We start from the raw sequence: 19,988 nt of genomic DNA on the forward strand, positions 1-19,988 counted from the left end.
GCACCGGTACATTGGAAGATGTATTCTCCGGGGCCTCTGCTACATTCAGGCCGTACATTGGGGAAATTTCATACGCCAGTCTTAATAAATGTCCTAGTTAACATGAGGAACCCTAAATTATCTGGAGGTTCCGGCCTCGTAATAAATCAGGGACAACCATGTGCCACAATGGACATCTGAGCCAGTCGGGAAGTAGCTTACAGGCCAAGGTGCGCCTGTCCTGGTCCTCACTACCGTATTACTGCATTCTGCCAAAATTTGGTTAGCGAACAGGGATGTGGTGCAAAAAAAAGTCCTTGAACCAAAGACGTTCCACATTCTATACAGCGCACCCGGGGACCGGAAGGGAACAGAACTGTTACCAGCCATATATATACTTTGTATACGGTTTCTGGCACTGAATTCAGCTAATCGTTGGGGGACCAGGTGTTGCCCCCTTCCTTAATCTAACAATGAGGACCAATCTTTTGGATAGGTCATCATTGTCTATCCACTGGACTAAGCCTTGACTAAAGAACCTCCGAAACTAGATGGGAATACCCATATACCTTCAGTAGCTGACCATTAACATTCCAACTCCTCCATACACATGCTATATGGTCTCTATGGGGAAAGGGTAGTCTAGCACCAGAGCTCTCCCATTAGAAATAAAGATTGGACATAAGGAAATTCAACATGCCTGATCCTTCCTTACCGTGACATTATCTATCAGGGTAACGTTTGCACATCCCCATACACATAAGCTACTTTGACAATTCTGCTGCCATTGGTTATTCCGCTGACTTTGCTCTTATGTATATGGGCACCTTAACCCCTTCATGACCAGGCTCATGAGACTTGAGTATCAATGAACGACCACTTAATTTTTTTTTCATGTTCTCATCATTACAATTCATGAGCCATAATGTGTTTTGGGTACATAGTCTGTAATTTATTGATTAAAGGTAAGACAAAAAAAACTACCCCCCCCCCTTGTTGGTTTGAATAGGATGATAATAAAGATACAGGAACTTCTTTACAGTTTGGTATTTTTCGGGAAAAATAGTTAATTCTTTGCCAATACAATCCAATGCCCATTGTTATTTTATTTTTTACATTGATGCAGTTGGATGGGGACTTGTTTTTTCGAGGATGAGCTGTAGTTTTTATCGGTATCATTTTGGGGTACATATAATATAACTTCTTGACTAGGGTTGAGCGATCGGGGTTGGAAAAGATCGGATCCCGATTGGCGATCGAGTAAATTTCATGATCGTGATCGGGTTCCGATCCCGTATAAAAAGATCAGGAATGGAATTCCAATCCTGATTCCTCAACTTACCTGCACAGATCCGCTGCCACTCCCCGTTCTTCTCACTCCTCTTTTCTCTCATTGACATGCCTTCAGAGTGCCCTGGATGCCCCCGCCTCCCTAGACTAGTGTTAGAGATGCTACGAGAAGGCGGGGCTTGTGGCTTAGGAGAGTGTGGGCAGGTACTGGGAGGGGAGACGTGAGTGATGCACTCACGTCTCCCCGCCCACACTCTCCTAAGCCACAACAATCCCCGCCTAGTCCCATCATCTCTAACACTAGCCTAGGGAGGTGGGGGTGCGCACGGCGCTCTGAAGGCATGTCAATGAGAGAGGACCGGACTGAGAAAAACGGGGAGCAGCAGCGGCAGCAGATCTGTGCAGGTAAGTGGAAACCAGGGGGGCTAAGTAGCCGGGGGATTTTTTTTTAATCACTACAGCGTGGAGTCCAAAAACTTGAAACAATTTTTAGACTCCATGCTGTCTAGTGAATAAGATCGTTTTTAAAATCCGATCTTCGATAATTAAAAAAGATCCCATTGACTTGCATTGGGATCGGAATTGGGATCGGGATCGGGTTCAGATGGAAAATGATCGGAAATCAGATTTTAAAAACGATCCTGAAATTTCAAGATCGGCTCAACCCTACTCTTGACCACAGGCTGCATCAGTTATTGCAAGCCACTTAGAACTCAGCTGCAATACCAGACACATCCTATGGAGATGGATGGCGCTGTTTTAGGAAGAAAACAATCCTGTTTTTAACCCCTTCCGAGAATTTCATTGTGTAAGATTCACCCATCCTCCGCACAATACTTACGCAATACTTTTTTTTTTTTTCATTGTTAAATAGAGATAACAAATGACTTGGAATCTGAGCAGAATAATGGCTGGTGCCCATAGTCATAGATAATGGTGATTAACTTAATAACAGGGCGCACAACCCCACCAGCCATAGTTAAAAATTGTCTAAGTCCCGAAGAGGAAAACTGTTTTTCTGGTAATGTACTTTTCATAAAATTGCATTTTGTGCTGAAGGCGAAACCAATCCGTAAGTTTCTTTCCTTTCTATATTTATTTGGTTACATTTGCAGAAGATCAGAGGATTGCCGCTTTCTTAGGAAATGGGTTTGTTCATTTCAGATGGAATTTTTTAATGGAGATGTTTAGTAAATGTGTTTTTGTTACGCAAAAAAAGCAAAAAAAAAATCGACTTAAGAAAGGAGAGGTAAACACAGAAAATCAAACAAGCTCCGTCTGTACCTGAGGATACGTCTGAGAGCCGGAGATCTGATTGAACTTATGAAAGACTTTTCCAATCCTTTAATCCCATCTTTGTATTTTACCATCTTGTCATTTACAAACCCCAAATTCTGTACGGACTCATTTCTTAAAGGGATGAGAGCAACAATCTTGCGATCTGAGACGTGCACAGTCCATCATGGTCGCTGGTTCGATTATAAGGTAGTGACAAGCTTGAGCCTAGTATGAGAGATTTATCAAGACTGGCATTTCTTACATGATCTCCTCTGTATCGGTGCGGGTGCACCTCATTTAATGAGAGCAACGTGCCGGGGATTGGCATAGATGTGAGATATAATGTAAACCAGCTTTAGTAAATTCGTTGAGCCCTGTCCTGCCATGTCTCATCCAAATTCAGCCCACAACGAACTCCACTGCAGATCCTTAACACCCTCCATATGATAAGAAAGAAAACCTCCACCCGAAGACATCCCGTAAATCTCACCCAGGTAACCAAGAACCCTACTCTGTACTGATGTGGGGCCATAACCTAAAACAGCTGTCTCCCTTTTCCATTGGAGAAGACTCTTGGATTCATGTTGCATCATGGCCTGTTAAGGAGAACCTTCCACCGCCTTCACCAAATCCAAGTCTTTGCATCCTTCAATAGGCGCCACTTCACTGATTCTGGCACAGTTGGAATTATCTCACTAGCCCCCACCATTCCTGAGCGAGAACCAATATGCTAATGAGGTTCTTAGGTGGGCTGTCTCTGGCAGTGTGCTCAGGTCTAGGACCACCCACCTGACAATAGAGAGCCTAATTAGCATGTTGACTTACTCAGGAATGGTGGGGGCTAGAGAAAAAATGCAACGAATGGAGGTGGTGAGAGGTCCCCTTTAAGGGGTCAGGCATTGACTACAAGGTAGCGACAAAGACAGCTTTCTTCTGAGCTAATCTGCAACTCCTTTTCGTCCCAGAGATTTTCGTGACCTTTATCACAATATAATCTATAGGATCAATCATGATCGATGGACTTGCCCTCAGACCCCTCTAACCTGCCTAACAATATACGTCCTATGGTCTATGTCTTGTTGTTCCCAGTTTCTGCAGGACACTCTCGGAACGCGCGGTTCCACGTCTCCGCCATGAGTCACTTGAGTCTACTCTTTACTTTCCTTAATGCAATAATTAAATGTAAGATTCCATTTTAAGTCGGAAACTCGAAAACAACCCCGTGACACCTTTCTTAAAACCCCCTTACAAGAATTCATGTTAATTATATTCCTGTTTGCCTAATCAGAGATATCATTTGCAACGTCGTACAAAATCCGAACCGAGAGCAAACGGCAATTTGAGATTCTAATTTACATTAGATGCAATTATGTATTGTCTATATATAACTGCGCTCTGTCAAGGTAACATGTATCTAATTCATGGCGGTGTCACAGTAAATAGAAAGAGGCCACACAAATATTGTACGAAGAGCTGTCGGCGGCGAAAACCAAGACTCGCTGGTTAATTATAAAATAAGAGCCGGGAAATGTTTACATAAGACGATAAAGCAGATTGTAATTGTACAGAAGCCGAGTTAAGGCTTTAATGGGCAGATCTGGGTGACCTCACTCTGGTGTGTTATACACAGTCAGGCTTTTAGGCTTCGTATTCAAGACTAGAAATAAATTCACCATCTCTAGATATGTGAGCGACATGACCGGGCCATCAGATGGACAAGACCAAGACGTAACGCTATAGAAACAGCGCAAGTAAGAATAATAGCGTGTTCTGCTCAGCAAAGCCGGACTAATGCAGTGATGTCACAGTACAGGATAATACACACAGTGATGTCACAGTACAGGATAATACACACAGTGATGTCACAGTACAGGATAATACACACAGTGATGTCACAGTACAGAGATAATACACACAGTGATGTCACAGTACAGGGATAATACACACAGTGATGTCACAGTACATGATAATACACACAGTGATGTCACAGTACAGGATAATACACACAGTGATGTCACAGTACAGAGATAATACACACAGTGATGTCACAGTATAGGATAATACACACAGTGATGTCACAGTACAGGATAATACACACAGTGATGTCACAGTACAGGATAATACACACAGTGATGTCACAGTACAGAGATAATACACACAGTGATGTCACAGTACAGAGATAATACACACAGCGATGTCACAGTACAGGATAATACACACAGTGATGTCACAGTACAGGATAATACACACAGTGATGTCACAGTACAGGATAATACACACAGTGATGTCACAGTACAGAGATAATACACACAGTGATGTCACAGTACAGGATAATACACACAGTGATGTCACAGTACAGGATAATACACACAGTGATGTCACAGTACAGAGATAATACACACAGTGATGTCACAATACAGGATAATATACACAGTGATGTCACAGTACAGAGATAATACACACAGTGATGTCACAGTACAGGATAATACACACAGTGATGTCACAGTACAGAGATAATACACACAGTGATGTCACAGTACATGATAATACACACAGTGATGTCACAGTACAGAGATAATACACACAGTGATGTCACAGTACAGGATAATACACACAGTGATGTCACAGTACAGAGATAATACACACAGTGATGTCACAGTACAGAGATAATACACACAGTGATGTCACAGTACAGGATAATACACACAGTGATGTCACAGTATAGAGATAATACACACAGTGATGTCACAGTACAGAGATAATACACACAGTGATGTCACAGTATAGAGATAATACACACAGTGATGTCACAGTACAGAGATAACACACACAGTGATGTCACAGTACAGAGATAATACACACAGTGATGTCACAGTACAGAGATAATACACACAGTGATGTCACAGTACAGGATAATACACACAGTGATGTCACAGTACAGAGATAATACACACAGTGATGTCACAGCACAGGATAATACACACAGTGATGTCACAGTACAGGGATAATACACACAGTGATGTCACAGTACAGAGATAATACACACAGTGATGTCACAGTACAGAGATAATACACACAGTGATGTCACAGTACAGGATAATACACACAGTGATGTCACAGTACAGGATAATACACACAGTGATGTCACAGTACAGGATAATACACACAGTGATGTCACAGTACAGAGATAATACACACAGTGATGTCACAGTACAGGATAATACACACAGTGATGTCACAGTACAGGAGAATACACACAGTGATGTCACAGTACAGGATAATACACACAGTCATGTCACAGTACAGAGATAATACACACAGTGATGTCACAGTACAGGATAATACACACAGTGATGTCACAGTACAGAGATAATACACACAGTGATGTCACAGTACAGGATAATACACACAGTCATGTCACAGTACAGGATAATACACACAGTGATGTCACAGTACAGGATAATACACACAGTGATGTCACAGTACAGAGATAATACACACAGTGATGTCACAGCACAGGATAATACACACAGTGATGTCACAGTACAGGGATAATACACACAGTGATGTCACAGTACAGAGATAATACACACAGTGATGTCACAGCACAGGATAATACACACAGTGATGTCACAGTACAGGATAATACACACAGTGATGTCACAGTACAGGATAATACACACAGTGATGTCACAGTACAGAGATAATACACACAGTGATGTCACAGCACAGGATAATACACACAGTGATGTCACAGTACAGGGATAATACACACAGTGATGTCACAGTACAGAGATAATACACACAGTGATGTCACAGCACAGGATAATACACACAGTGATGTCACAGTACAGGATAATACACACAGTGATGTCACAGTACAGAGATAATACACACAGTGATGTCACAGCACAGGATAATACACACAGTGATGTCACAGTACAGGGATAATACACACAGTGATGTCACAGTACAGAGATAATACACACAGTGATGTCACAGTACAGAGATAATACACACAGTGATGTCACAGTACAGGATAATACACACAATGATGTCACAGTACAGGATAATACACACAGTGATGTCACAGTACAGGGATAATACACACAGTGATGTCACAGTACAGGATAATACACACAGTGATGTCACAGTACAGAGATAATACACACAGTGATGTCACAGTACAGAGATAATACACACAGTGATGTCACAGTACAGGATAATACACACAGTGATGTCACAGTACAGGGATAATACACACAGTGATGTCACAGTACAGAGATAATACACACAGTGATGTCACAGTACAGGGATAATACACACAGTGATGTCACAGTACAGGATAATACACACAGTGATGTCACAGTACAGGGATAATACACACAGTGATGTCACAGTACAGGATAATACACACAGTGATGTCACAGTACAGGGATAATACACACAGTGATGTCACAGTACAGAGATAATACACACAGTGATGTCACAGTACAGGATAATACACACAGTGATGTCACAGTACAGAGATAATACACACAGTGATGTCACAGTACAGGATAATACACACAGTGATGTCACAGTACAGAGATAATACACACAGTGATGTCACAGTACAGGATAATACTACAATGAAAGACGGGGCCTTTGTATACAGGATTGTGCATAAAGTGCGGATTAAGTATCAAAATAAAAATGTCGCAGCTTGTTGCAATGACCGTTGACGTCACATCATGGAGGTGATAATATACAGAGGTGCGTTGCCCTAGAACATTATTCTGTCAGTGCATGCTGGTTGCTGTACCTGTGATCAGAGACTATTGCCTTACAGTTGTTACGGCGCTCGGTGCAGACACATTACTCGGCGGCGCTCATTGATATGCCGCACAGTACAGGCCCCCCGTCGTGCCTATAGGCCATTGTGCGCCTTCGCATCCCCATGACTCCCTCCATTCCCACCATCTGCGCTCAGCCACCGTCTAATGCGTCTCTCCATTCTCCCTCCATAAAGAAGTTACCTAATGACGAACGGGCGTCTGCGCCTAATTCCTTCTTACGGTGGATTTATCGGTTGCGAGCTGTCATATTACTGATCCTCCACAATTAAAAGGCGCCATTTGTTTTCAGACGCTCGCATTAAAACACACACAAAAGGTTTTACGTGTCATTCCGAGGCTTAAATGAACCGGAATTTTATCAGCTGAAACTTTGCTCGGCAGCTGCTCATTGGGGAAGCTTAATGAGATTTTTTTTTCGTGGCGGCAGATGGTAAAATTGCTATTTTCTGTTACCTAATAAATACCATTAGCGAGCGCGAAAAAGTGCAATTTAAAAAAAAAAAAACGAGAAAATTTTTTAAAAAAACTATTTACACGTCGCCTCTTATCTGTCAGGAGATCGGGGTCGGCAAAGACAATCCCCAGCTGTGTGGCTTGGAGGGGTGGTCTCCGGCGCCACCATTCGCCGCCATGGCGCTGGTGATTAGATAAGGCGACAGAATCTCGTCTCGCATTCAATTCTCACTCCATCTGATTGAAATAATAACAACGTGTGCCGGTTTCTGCGCCTTAACCTGAAATCTTCAGACCCTTAATGCAAATATCCGGCTGTGTGATGAGTTTAATAACACCCTGTTTTGTTTTCCACGAGCAAATGACAGCTGATGGCAAGAATTGATGGGATATGGAAGGATCCGCTTCGTGCTGTCGTGTCTGCGAGGACAAGTGGAGGGAAAAAGACATAGAACTTATAAGGCTTCTCCAGGCAGAGCGAGGGAAGGGTAGTCTGTTATTACACCGCAGCGAGGCGGTGGGAGCCTTTTATAGAGACAATTTCCAAAAATCCTTAAAGGAGAACCCTGAATTTGAATGACATTCTATACCAGGGGTTGTCTTGTAGGTGCAACATGTATTCAGATTGTGCAATGATCTGCTGATCGCCTTGAGTCTGGCTTTGATGCAGAATCCAATCAGCTGCCAAAAACGGCTCCCATTGACTTCAATGGGAGCTGCGCGCTTCTTTTTTCCACTAGCTAGTAGCGAAAAAAAGAAGCGGCATGCCCTATCTTGATGCGGATTCCATGGCAGAATCAGCCACGGCATGCGTGACTCATGACATGCTCCAGGAGCGGGATGCAGCGATGGAATACTGATGTTGCATTGGGGAGCAGAGCGGAATGTTCACATCCGAGGATTTCTGGCCTCCCCTTCTGTGTTCTGTACAAGTGATCATCGGTGTCCTGGGGACCTGGTTATATATTAGAGAATAAGCTCATCCAGTGCAGGGAATGCTTAGGTTAATTTTAGTATTTCCTGAAATACCCCTTTAAGGCTGAGGTCCCATGTTGCAGAAAAGTTGCAGATTTGCAACGTTGCAACAAACATTTTTGTTGCAGATTTTTTGACCCAGGACCAGGTGTGGGTTGAGCAGAAGGGAGAAGTGTAAGAAGCTTTTATTTTATCACTTTTTTACATTCTAACTCTTGTACAATCTCTTTACGTTCTTTGTAACTATAGCGTTTGCTTTGTGTGTCTTGAGCGAGGTTGTGGAGACGTGCACATCGAGAAGCTCTTGCTTTGGTCTTTCTTTTACATCATTTGGCAATATTGTGACATCTTTGTACTTTTTCTGTAAGATGCCGCATCGTCCAAGTTTTCTTGGATTCTTATTGACTGTATTTCATGATATCAATCTCATATTTGCAAAGTTTTGTTACAAGAGCAGATCTTCTCAGCCCTAATGGACGTTCCTAGAACGGTGATCCCCTTTATGCTGCTTGAAGGAAGAAGATGTTTGATCAATGGCTGCACATGACAGCCGTCAATGATAACGCACCGATTTGCATGGAGAACACAGTGTCAGCTGCCGGGCTTCATGTCAGGCAGAATTCTGTAGAAAAAGGTTCAATTAAAGGAAGATCCAGCAGACTGTCGGATGCTGTATATATGGCTATGGTGTGTATATACTGTATACATGGTGTATATATATGGCTATGGTATATATATGCTGTACATATGGTGTATATATAGCTATGGTGTATATATACTGTATACATGGTGTATATATATTTATGGTGTATATATGGCTATGGTGGATATATGGTGTATATATGGCTGTGGTGGATATATGCTGTATATATGGTGTATATATGGTGTATATATGGCTATGGTATATATATACTGTATACATGGTGTATATATGGCTATGCTGTACATATGCTGTATATATGTCTATGGTGTATATATACTGTATACATGGTATAGATATGGCTATGGTGTATACATGGTGTATATATGGCTATGGTGGATATATACTGTATACATGGTGTTTATATGGCTATGGTGTATACATGGTGTATATATGACTGTGGTGGATATATGCTGTATATATGCTGTATATATGTCTATGGAGTATATATACTGTATACATGGTGTATATATGCCTATGGTGTATATATGTTGTATACATGGTGTATATATGGCTATGGTGTATACATGGTTATTGTGTATATATGGTGTATATAAGCCTATGGTGTATATATGCTGTATATATGTCTATGGTGTATATATACTGTATACATGGTGTATATATGGCTATGGTGTATATATGCTGTATATATGGCTATGGTGTATATATGGTGTATACATGGTGTATATATGGCTATGGTGTATGTATAGTGACTGTATAGTAACTTTGCTGCTATGAAGGATCACAACATACCGTAGGTTGGGCGATGGACATTTTGGATAGATCGGATCAATTTTTGCATCTTAAGGAATGAACGTTCCTCAGAAGTAGATGATGAGGCTGAAAGGACGGGAAGATTGTAATTCATAGATCAAAGACATCATTATTATATATTTTTCTCATTTTCCTTGCCGTACACTAATGATGCGATAGTCTGCAGCCGTTCTTGCCTTGAGCTTCACATATGCTGAAATGGTGTTATCTCTGCTTACTGAGATAATTACCAGCGCTGACCCCCGGCCCCCGCTTGCTACTATTTGACCTTTTTTCAGAAGCCAATAAAGAAGTCTTTACATTGCGGGTGACGTCTGGCTGTGACTGTTAATGAAGGTCAGAGGTATGATGATGATGAATAGGATGTATGTGTCACATGTTCCGTCTCATCTGAGGAACCTTCAGGAAGAAGACGTCAGGTAGACATTGTCATACGTACAAATCTGATGGAACGTTCCGGCTGACTGTGGGTGTCGCTCCATAGACCGGAGAGTCTCAGGATACTGACTCATGTGCTGACTCCATGTACTAAGGATGAGACCAACCCTATATAGTAACACGACGCCATGTCCATCGATACTTTGTGTGTTATCTCTGCCAATAGTCAGTGAATGGGATCCGTCACAGTATCCTAATCAAAGATTCTCTGGAAAGAAAAATTCAGCCCGTTTGGTGACGTTACCTATATGTTTAGGACCCTTGACAGAGGAAAAAAGAGACCCCGTACCAAAAATGGGAACCCCATACCAAAGAAGGGAACCCCATACCAAAAAGGGAACCCATACCAAAAATGGAACCCATAGCAATGACCAACCATGGCCCCTGATTATGGTAATAATAATATGGCAATTTTGTAATGAAACATTTTGAATAGAACCCCCACAATATCACTTTTTTGACTCCTGTAGGCTCCAGGGACCTGAATTTCTGCCTCCAGGTCTTTGTTTCCCCCTTCCATAACCTTTCAGGCCAATTCTTCCCCCTCTAGGTCTCTCTACCTAATATGGACTAAACCGGACTGGCCCCCATTTCGACAAAGGGTCTTACTAAGGCCACATGGGTGTCCTCTATGGAATGAACACACTAGTTATCCTCTCTTCAGACAATGACATCACGTCTGTTGGTCACGTGACCATAGTCCCATTCAAATGAATGGAGCTGAGCTGCAATACCAAGCGCGGCCACTATACAATGCACGGCGCTGTGCTTGGCCAGTATTAATGAGGCCGAAGTCATCTATATCCTAGCCCCAGATAACCTGTATATTGTGTAAGAACATCCCAGTCTTCTCCCATACGGCTGGATCTGTAAGCTGCCAACTGGTATTATTCCTTGTACGTAGACATCCTAATTTACAAAGTGAATGAGTAAAAGTTACAATCCTAATTATAGGGAAGATTCTCATTATCCCATTCTAACAGATGAATCTCATAAATACAAATTAACATATTATTCCCGGCTAATCGCAGTCATCTATAAATAATATGGATTCCGTCTTCGGCGGTGACACTTTATTGCCAGTACGTTCCTTCCATGTGTCGGGGGTTGTGTGTGATACATAAGAGTTTACCCAACAATAAAGTAGCTCCATTGTATCCGGTTAAACCAGTAACGCGGCCGGGCCGAGCACATAAGACTTAATTGCTAGCGGGATCTTAATGAATTCATTTGTGTGAGTCAGCGACTTTCGCTCGTCTCCAGGCATGACCAATGTAACGTTCCGCAATCCATTCTGATGATCTCATCAATGTGAACCCATTTACGGAGCGCCAAATAGGCCGCTCGTTCGCTGTGCACCAAATCGATGACTAGATCTAATGAATACGATATACGAGGGAGGACAGAGGTTGCTGTTAAAAATTCAATGATCACTGATGGAAAAATATGTCAGTACGGACAAATCAATATATGTTTCATGCTATCATGAACACACAGGGATTTTATTTTCGGGCCTTATTTATTTATTTATTCACCTCAAATCTCATTTTTTTCCCTGTTTGTCGTTCGCTTTATCGCATTCGATTTTTCATGTTTATAGTATCGTTACATTGTATATTGTTTATAATCTTAACTAACTTTCACTTTTTATTTTTATTGACTTCTGTTTTTCTATTCTTTGCTACTCTAAGTCCATCTTATTTCCTTCAGCACTTGATATGTTTCTGTCTTTCCGTCTGTATATCATTGTATTATGTGTTATCCATGTTAGATACGTGTTACGTACGATCAGACTATTTGTAGGTTTATCCTTAGGAGTAGCAGTAATAATACGGACAGAGATACAACAGATAGAAAAGTAACAATGTATCAAAGAAAATCTGCAGAAGTTCCGAGGCTATTATAATGTCCAAGAGGTGCCGAAGTATAGGGTTAAGGCCCTGGGTCCCAAGATGGGACACAGCCTGATTACAAGATAGAGGAAGGATGCTGAGATATTCCTATAATGGTAATAATAATATATTTAATCCTATTAATCCTATCCTATTAATATTATAAATGTGAAAGTTTGTGTGTTTGTTCCTCAATCACGCAAAAACGGTTGAGCTGATTTGGATGAAATTCAGCATATAGATAGTTTGTAACCTTCATTAACACATCGGCTACTTTTTATGACATGGCTTTATGACTGTTATGAATTTATGTTCATATACTATATCACACTGCTCTTGCCAGCAGGACTATCTCAGCTAATTGCAGATTGCGGATAAAGCCAGGTCTGTTATCTCTCTATGTAAACACACCGATAACACTGAGTCCATTGTGTACAAGCAATTGGATATTATCTGATCTGCTCCAGTGCTGACACACTAGATGGGAGAACTCCTTTATTCCAAATTGCCAATTTTAAACATGCCGAGAAAAAGAAAATCTAATTTGTCGCAAAATTTGTCGTAAAACAACAAGAGCTATGAAGGTAGCCAGAAGTCACAGATTTCTTATCAAGTGGAGCTCAGGAGGATTGAGCAAGCTAGGCATCAAGTGGCTCTTAGAGCAGCCAAAACGTTGGAGCAGGCGGATTATCGAAGCCAACAACACACTCATTATATGGCGTCCCAGCGAACTGCTGAGATGCCGGAACAATCACAGGCACGACATGAGGAACAAGTTCACCAGCAGGACAACTTGAGAGCTGCCAAAACACCAGAGCAGGCAGATCATCGAAGCCAACAACACACTCATTATATGGCGTCCCAGCGAACTGCTGAGATGTCGGAACAATCACAGGGAAATGCTGTAGCAGACGAACCATGGACGACAGCAATTTGCTGAATATAGGTGGATCATCGACACCAACAACACGCAGACAAAGTCTCAGGCAGGGGCTAGTATCATTTATATTTTGCACCTAATGATACATATTATTAATATTATTATAACTCTATAGATTATTCCGCCAACTATTTTCAGTATATTAAGTGTTGATAAGTTGACGTTGTATCAGACCTTTCGATAAGTAGATACATATCTTTATTCCCACTGTATAATTGGTGGTATAATCCACCTGACACCGATGCCAATTATCGTCGCGTCGCCCTTTGACCTGAGCTTCTCAGCCATTTGGGAGGTCATCGCACAATACGATCCACAGAAACAGGCACCAGGTTGTCGGCAGCTTTGAAAGGCGAAAGTGACACAGTCTGAAACTTTATCTCCCTTTACCGATATTAAAGTGATCAATAATTCATGGAGCTTTTCTTCAATACCTGGAGTTGAACTCTAACCCTGTGATGAACGGCCTCATTCATGGAAGCCGTATCTGCCGTCTGTTGTTTACAGGGAGCTCTGTATACAGCGGCCAAAAAAAAAAGAAAGAGAATTTCTATATGTTCTTGTTATGTGACGTTATCGCTCACCAATAATGAAACTATCAGATCTACATCATATATTCTATACTGGAAAGCAATAGCGTTTACAGAATTTATTGGCCCGGGCATGGGGGCAAGTAGGATGTGAAGAAGGAAAGCTAATATGTAACTATTAAGGTGCTGTACAGAACTGTGATACTATGTTTCGAGCAATCAATATCTCTTATGTGGGAATCCATCTCCGATCAGCTCAATGCTTAGATCGGACTAAGCTGCAGTACCAGTTATAGCCAGAACCAAACATATGGCGCTATGCCTGCAAAACAATGACAAATATGCTGCAACAAATTCATTCAGTTCGTTGGGTATGGTAAGGGATGAAACTATCATATTCTGATCCATAGATGTGTCCACACTTAACTGATTTCTAATTTGCTTAAGGATTCCAGTTTGCCTTGATACCGATTCAATGGCTCCAAATCTGTATATTAAGTTCCCAGATACGCCTTTGTTATGATGTCACATTGTACCTACTTTCTAAAGCTATCCATACACTATAGATTTTAGAGAGTTGCTTTGTGAATATCTTTTCATTCATGGTTGGCCCATGAAGGTTACCATGTTGGATGACGGTGTCTTAAGATACTAGATCACCATCTTGATCTGTGATATAGATCAGGCCTTATCCATGAGGTCATGAAGTCAACTGTAAACCTATTCCTCCATGTTTCTGGGCAAATTTTATAAGTATTGCCAAGGATTGCACCTATCAATGACCCAAAATACCAATACGGTAGATTTTCTGTTCCATAGTTATCTGGCTGTGGGGTTAATGTCTTTCAAGTTTTCCATATCACAAGAAAGCCAACTGTAATTGGTGGAAACCATTCTTCATTCCATAAACCATGGCCCTACTTGAGGAGATGGGTGAACCATGGCCATAGATGAACCTTGGTGGACTATATATGGCCGAAATGGGTCATGTCATTGGGTGAAGGATTAGGACATTGACCTAATGGGTATAAGATACAAGGCATGTGCTGTGGTTGGTAGGTATAGATGAGCGTAGATGATAGATCGTAGATATAAATTAGTATGTGGACAAATATTGATCTAGGATTGGGAAATTGAAACATTGTATTGGAACATGATACAATTCCATTATACAAGATTCTTGACAACTTCAAATAGGCAACGTTCTGTAGCCATTACGTAGAAAGGAGATCAGAGATGAAGATGTTCTACTAAGACGTCTTCCAAGTTACGAATTAATACAACAGGTCTCCTCCGAACATTGATGGATCTGGATCGAATGTCGACCTAATGGGTCTGTGACCACAAGCGTAACTTTTATAGATCTATCATTTGGATATAAATACTGTATGTGACTAGTTATTCTATTTTACCTTATACCGCTACAATCATTGATCTATGGATTTTTCTTTCTTTTTTTTTACAGAGAATGTCAAGTGCTTTGGAGAGTCTACCAGTAAAGGATCCAACGAAGACTTCTAAAAAGGTACAAAAAGTCACACCAGATGAAAATTTTTGCTCGTTGTTTTCTATGAGAGAGACCTCGGCTTACAGTCTTGGTATAAAGAGAGTTTTCCAGTTCTGTTTGCCTGGAGAGGGAACAGTTGTGGACCTTTTATACCGTAGACCGGTCTTTCCATACCGCGCACCTGCTCACGGCTGCTCGCATCCATTTTTAATGACCTCGATGTTTAGCTCGAGCATTTGGAAACATGCACTAGTGTACAGGTTTGTATTTAATAAAATATTAACCGGTCTGGAATCATTGGTGCTGCGATCTCGCTATGTTATTTGGAGGAGCTTTACTTGATGATTAGAAAAGGTTGTATGAGATTAGAACAACATGGCCGGTGTCTTACGGTGACGCTTTTGTCTACGGGACGTGTCTGGTCTTTCAGCTCGGACGCAGTTAAAGGTTTGTCGTCATCGTTGTGTTTGTACCTCCAAAAGTGAATAACTATGTAATTTTCTTGTATTTTCCCGAAGAGCATTGTCAGTAAGACTCCTTATTGTAGATGGATCTTCCTGGGGGCAATTCTGGATCAGGATGGCGGTAGAATTTCTTATAGGGTAGTTTTTGAAGCAGTGCCATCTTGCCTGTACCATGGCCAGAGTTTGGGTATGGCAAACCAGATGAGGACAGACCCAAACACTATATTGGCCATTGAATTTTCCTGTTATGGGATGTCTTTATTGGAGTGTTATTGGGCATTGTATGGTGGTCTAGTAGGATCAGTAAATGCCAGTCTGGTGTGGGATTTATGAATAATTTTTCTTTGGTATTGCCCAATTCTCAATTTTCTTTACAACTTGCCTTTGGATGAGAGATTCAAAGGACAATGCAAAAAACATCCAATATTTCTGAAAATACTAAGTAGCCATCTATAGGACGTCATGGACTAATTCTTCCCTTAGGATAGGACATCAGTATGGGGTCGATGGGGGAGGGGTCTGACACCCAGGACCCTTGCAGATCATCTGTTTTAAGGGATCACAATGTTTGGTTGAGCACTGAGGCCTCTTCTTGAACACCAGGTTCATCACGATACATTGTATAGGAGTTGTGCTTGGTATTACTTTCACTTGAATGGGACTGAGCTCTTGCTGTACCATGTGACCAATGAACCTGACATAATTGGAAAGGAAACATTTCGAGCAACTGGTCAGTGAGGGTTCTAGATGTCAGCCACCATTGGGATAGGCCATCAATATTTTAGTCTCCTTTATCCCCTTTAAGTTATACATTAAAGAAGTTGTATAGGATTAGAAAAGCATGGCTAACACTCCTATCTATGAAGCTAAACTGCAATACCATACACAGCCTGTGGACAGGGGAGGGCTGTTACTGGAAGAAAGTAGCTTTGATTTACTAATCCCTTTATGGTAATAATAAGGTGTATAAGGAGTACCGTATTTTTCGGACTATAAGACGCACTTTTTTTCCTCCAAATATGGGAGGAAAATGTAGGTGCGTCTTATAGTCCGAATGTAGTGCTAGGAATGAGCGGAGCTAGAATGTAGTGGGCGGGAATGTAGTGGGCGGGGCAAGCACAGCGCCAGTTTAGTCCCGTCAGTTAGAAGGAAAGCAGGTATGTTACGGTAATTGTCTGCGAGTGGTACCGAATCCTGCAGAGCGTTTGCCATAGCTAACAGGTCTCCGCTGTACAGGAGACCTGTTAGCTATGGCAACGCGGCTCTGAAACTCAGGAACAGGTCGGCTCTGCGGGAGCTGGCCTGCAACATTACAGGTAAAAGTTTCTGGCCGCTCTTACAGAGGGATTGCAATAGCCATCGGGTCTCATGTACAGCGGAGACACGCTAGCTATGGTAACCGCTCTGCAGGAGCGCCGGCCATCTTTTAGACCCGACATCTTAGTACAGGTATCATGGGCACTTTTTTAGCTCTCTGTGGGACATTATCTCTCACAGAGAGATTGCCATAGCTATCGGGTCTCATGTACAGCGGAGACCTGTTAGCTATGGCAAACGCTCTGCAGGAAGGGCCTTCATAGTACGATAATATAGTGAGCCTCTCCCATAGACTGCAATACAGTTGTATTGCAGTCTATGGGACTTGCAATCAAATGATTGCAGGTTCAAACCCCCTAGGTGGGTGAAAATAAAATATAAAAAAATTTTTTTTATAGCTATGAAAAAAAATATATAAAAAAAAAATTCAAATCACCCCCATATCCCTAGAATACATATAAAACAAAAACATTACTGTGAAACACAAACACATTAGGAATCCCTGTGTCCAAAAACCCCTGATCTACAAACTTATGAAAATATTTTTCTCGTATGGTGACTGCTGTAGCAGAGGAAAAATTGGTACTATTCCGTTATCGGGCCAGCAGAGCTGTTCAGCACCAGCATCGGGACATGCTGAACTGCTGACTGCTGGCCCGATGCTGGCTGGCACTGGAGCTGTGTAAAGGAGCAGCGGATCACATGGTTCCCTGATGATTAGAAGAGTTTCCATACTTAAAGCTTAAAGTCCCTAATGGTTGTTAATGCTGCTGTTGAGTTCTGTTTACATTGGTGAAATAATATGTTCTGTTATTAAATATTTTACAAATTTTTTGCTTCAAAATTTTTTTTTCCTATTTTCCTCCTCTAAAACCTTAGTGCATCTTATGGTCCGAAAAATGCGGTATATCCACACTGCCAGTACGCTCTCCCTATGTAATGCTTTTGATGTAAGAAACAATGGTAGATCATAGCTCATGGAGTATTATAGAGTAGTCACTGACTACAACCTCCTGCCACGATCACTAGGCAGGATAATGTATTTCTTTGGATGGAGTTCACACGGTATTGCAATTGACATTTTGCTTTCTATCTCCCTGTGACTCTTGCGCCCAACTATTATCCGCGCTTGTGAAGAAACAGGTTTAAAGCGGGCGCGCGAGATTGCCTCACCTTTCAAGTAGACCCAGAACTTCACACAAGTCTGCGGCACGAGGCGGCCTGCAATTTTATTTCCAGCATTTCCTATGTGTGTGTATATTTTCTGAGAAATGAATCCTGTGATATAATGAAAAGCCTGTGTTTAATATTTCATGCGTCTCCCCTCGCAGACTTGTCCCGGGAGACTCCGCCGGAGCTCTTGAGCCTCTGCCTGACTTCCAAGTGCATCCTCAGACATCACATAGACCACTTATTCAGGTGCTTAGTAGCGCGGCCCCTTCACTCTTCATCTGTCTCCTTTATTCCGGGAGTCAGGTGGATGTTACCAGAAAAGACAAAATATGACGCCACATAATGTGTATAACATACAGTAACATATAGGAATAGCTGCAGTTTGGTGGAATGGACCAGATTCATCCTGAAATTTTCAAAAATTTGCAAATCCAAAACCACCCACAAACCACTAGACCCAAATGCAAAACTCAACATCTCTCCAGGGCTCCCTCACAGAGTCTGGTGGTCACTCAGGATCATCTTCTGACCTCCTCGGGGATTGGGTCTCAATGGCCACCTGGGACACGCCAATGTCATGACGCTTCAATGCCCATCTGTAGTTGTGCTTTGATCTTGTTGACACTCACTACTTTGCTGTCCAAGGGACTGTTAAAGTCAATGGAGACATGGACTCCATAGGAGGAACTGACCAGGTGGCCTGCACGATTTTCTTCTCTTTGCTCTACGTTCCTCAGCCATTCAAGTCCATGAATAAAAGAACGGGTAAAACACTGACGTCCTCCTTGTGATTCCATATTTCGCAGATACATTGTTAGGACATTGTTAAAAAATAAAGAATTCAGAATCCTTATTTTGCAGATGCTGACACATGGGTGGTAACAGACACGGACATGGACAGTATACGGACATACACTAGGATCTGTGGTTTTATAGTCCAGAAAATAGATAAAATAATTGACTTTATTTCCCCAGTAACAGGGCTGGTTGTCGCCATTGGTTGTGTCTGGCCCTTAGGGATGGAGGAAACTTTTGAGATTTGCAATATTTTGGTTTACACCAATTACCATACTGTGGGTTCTCTTCTAATCCCAGAGTATGATAATTGGTTACCCTGATGGAACCCCCATTGGTTATCAGGCCACCACTACTCTGAATTCAGTGGTCGGCAGGGTCAGACCACCTCCTTGTGTACCAGCCCCTGTACCAGCCACTTTTTGGCCAATCTATTGCTACTCCAATCTGATCCACTGTGGTCTGTTGCACATACATTACTCATAAAGTATTCCGTGTCATGCGGTCGGACGCTGCCTTGTTGAATGTAGATTCATGTTACAAATATAAATTGGCAACATTGTATCCCGAGGCCATTGTAACCCAAGAGACCGCAGCCTAAGTCAACAATTATAATTAGGCTGCGTCCATTGATCGCTTCTCCAC

General features: G+C 41.8%; 1 protein-coding gene across 1 annotated transcript in view; it reads left to right on the forward strand.

Annotated features, from left to right (window-relative positions):
• Positions 1-19,988, forward strand: part of ELFN1 (extracellular leucine rich repeat and fibronectin type III domain containing 1) — a 694,846-nt gene that overhangs the window by 430,227 nt on the left and 244,631 nt on the right. The window contains exon 4 of the mRNA XM_075284201.1: positions 15,553-15,612. The gene's annotated coding sequence lies outside the window, so the exon portion shown is untranslated. The remainder of the gene's footprint in view (positions 1-15,552; positions 15,613-19,988) is intronic.

Source organism: Leptodactylus fuscus, chromosome 8 (genome assembly GCF_031893055.1).
Source record: "Leptodactylus fuscus isolate aLepFus1 chromosome 8, aLepFus1.hap2, whole genome shotgun sequence".
NCBI lineage: Eukaryota > Metazoa > Chordata > Amphibia > Anura > Leptodactylidae > Leptodactylus > Leptodactylus fuscus.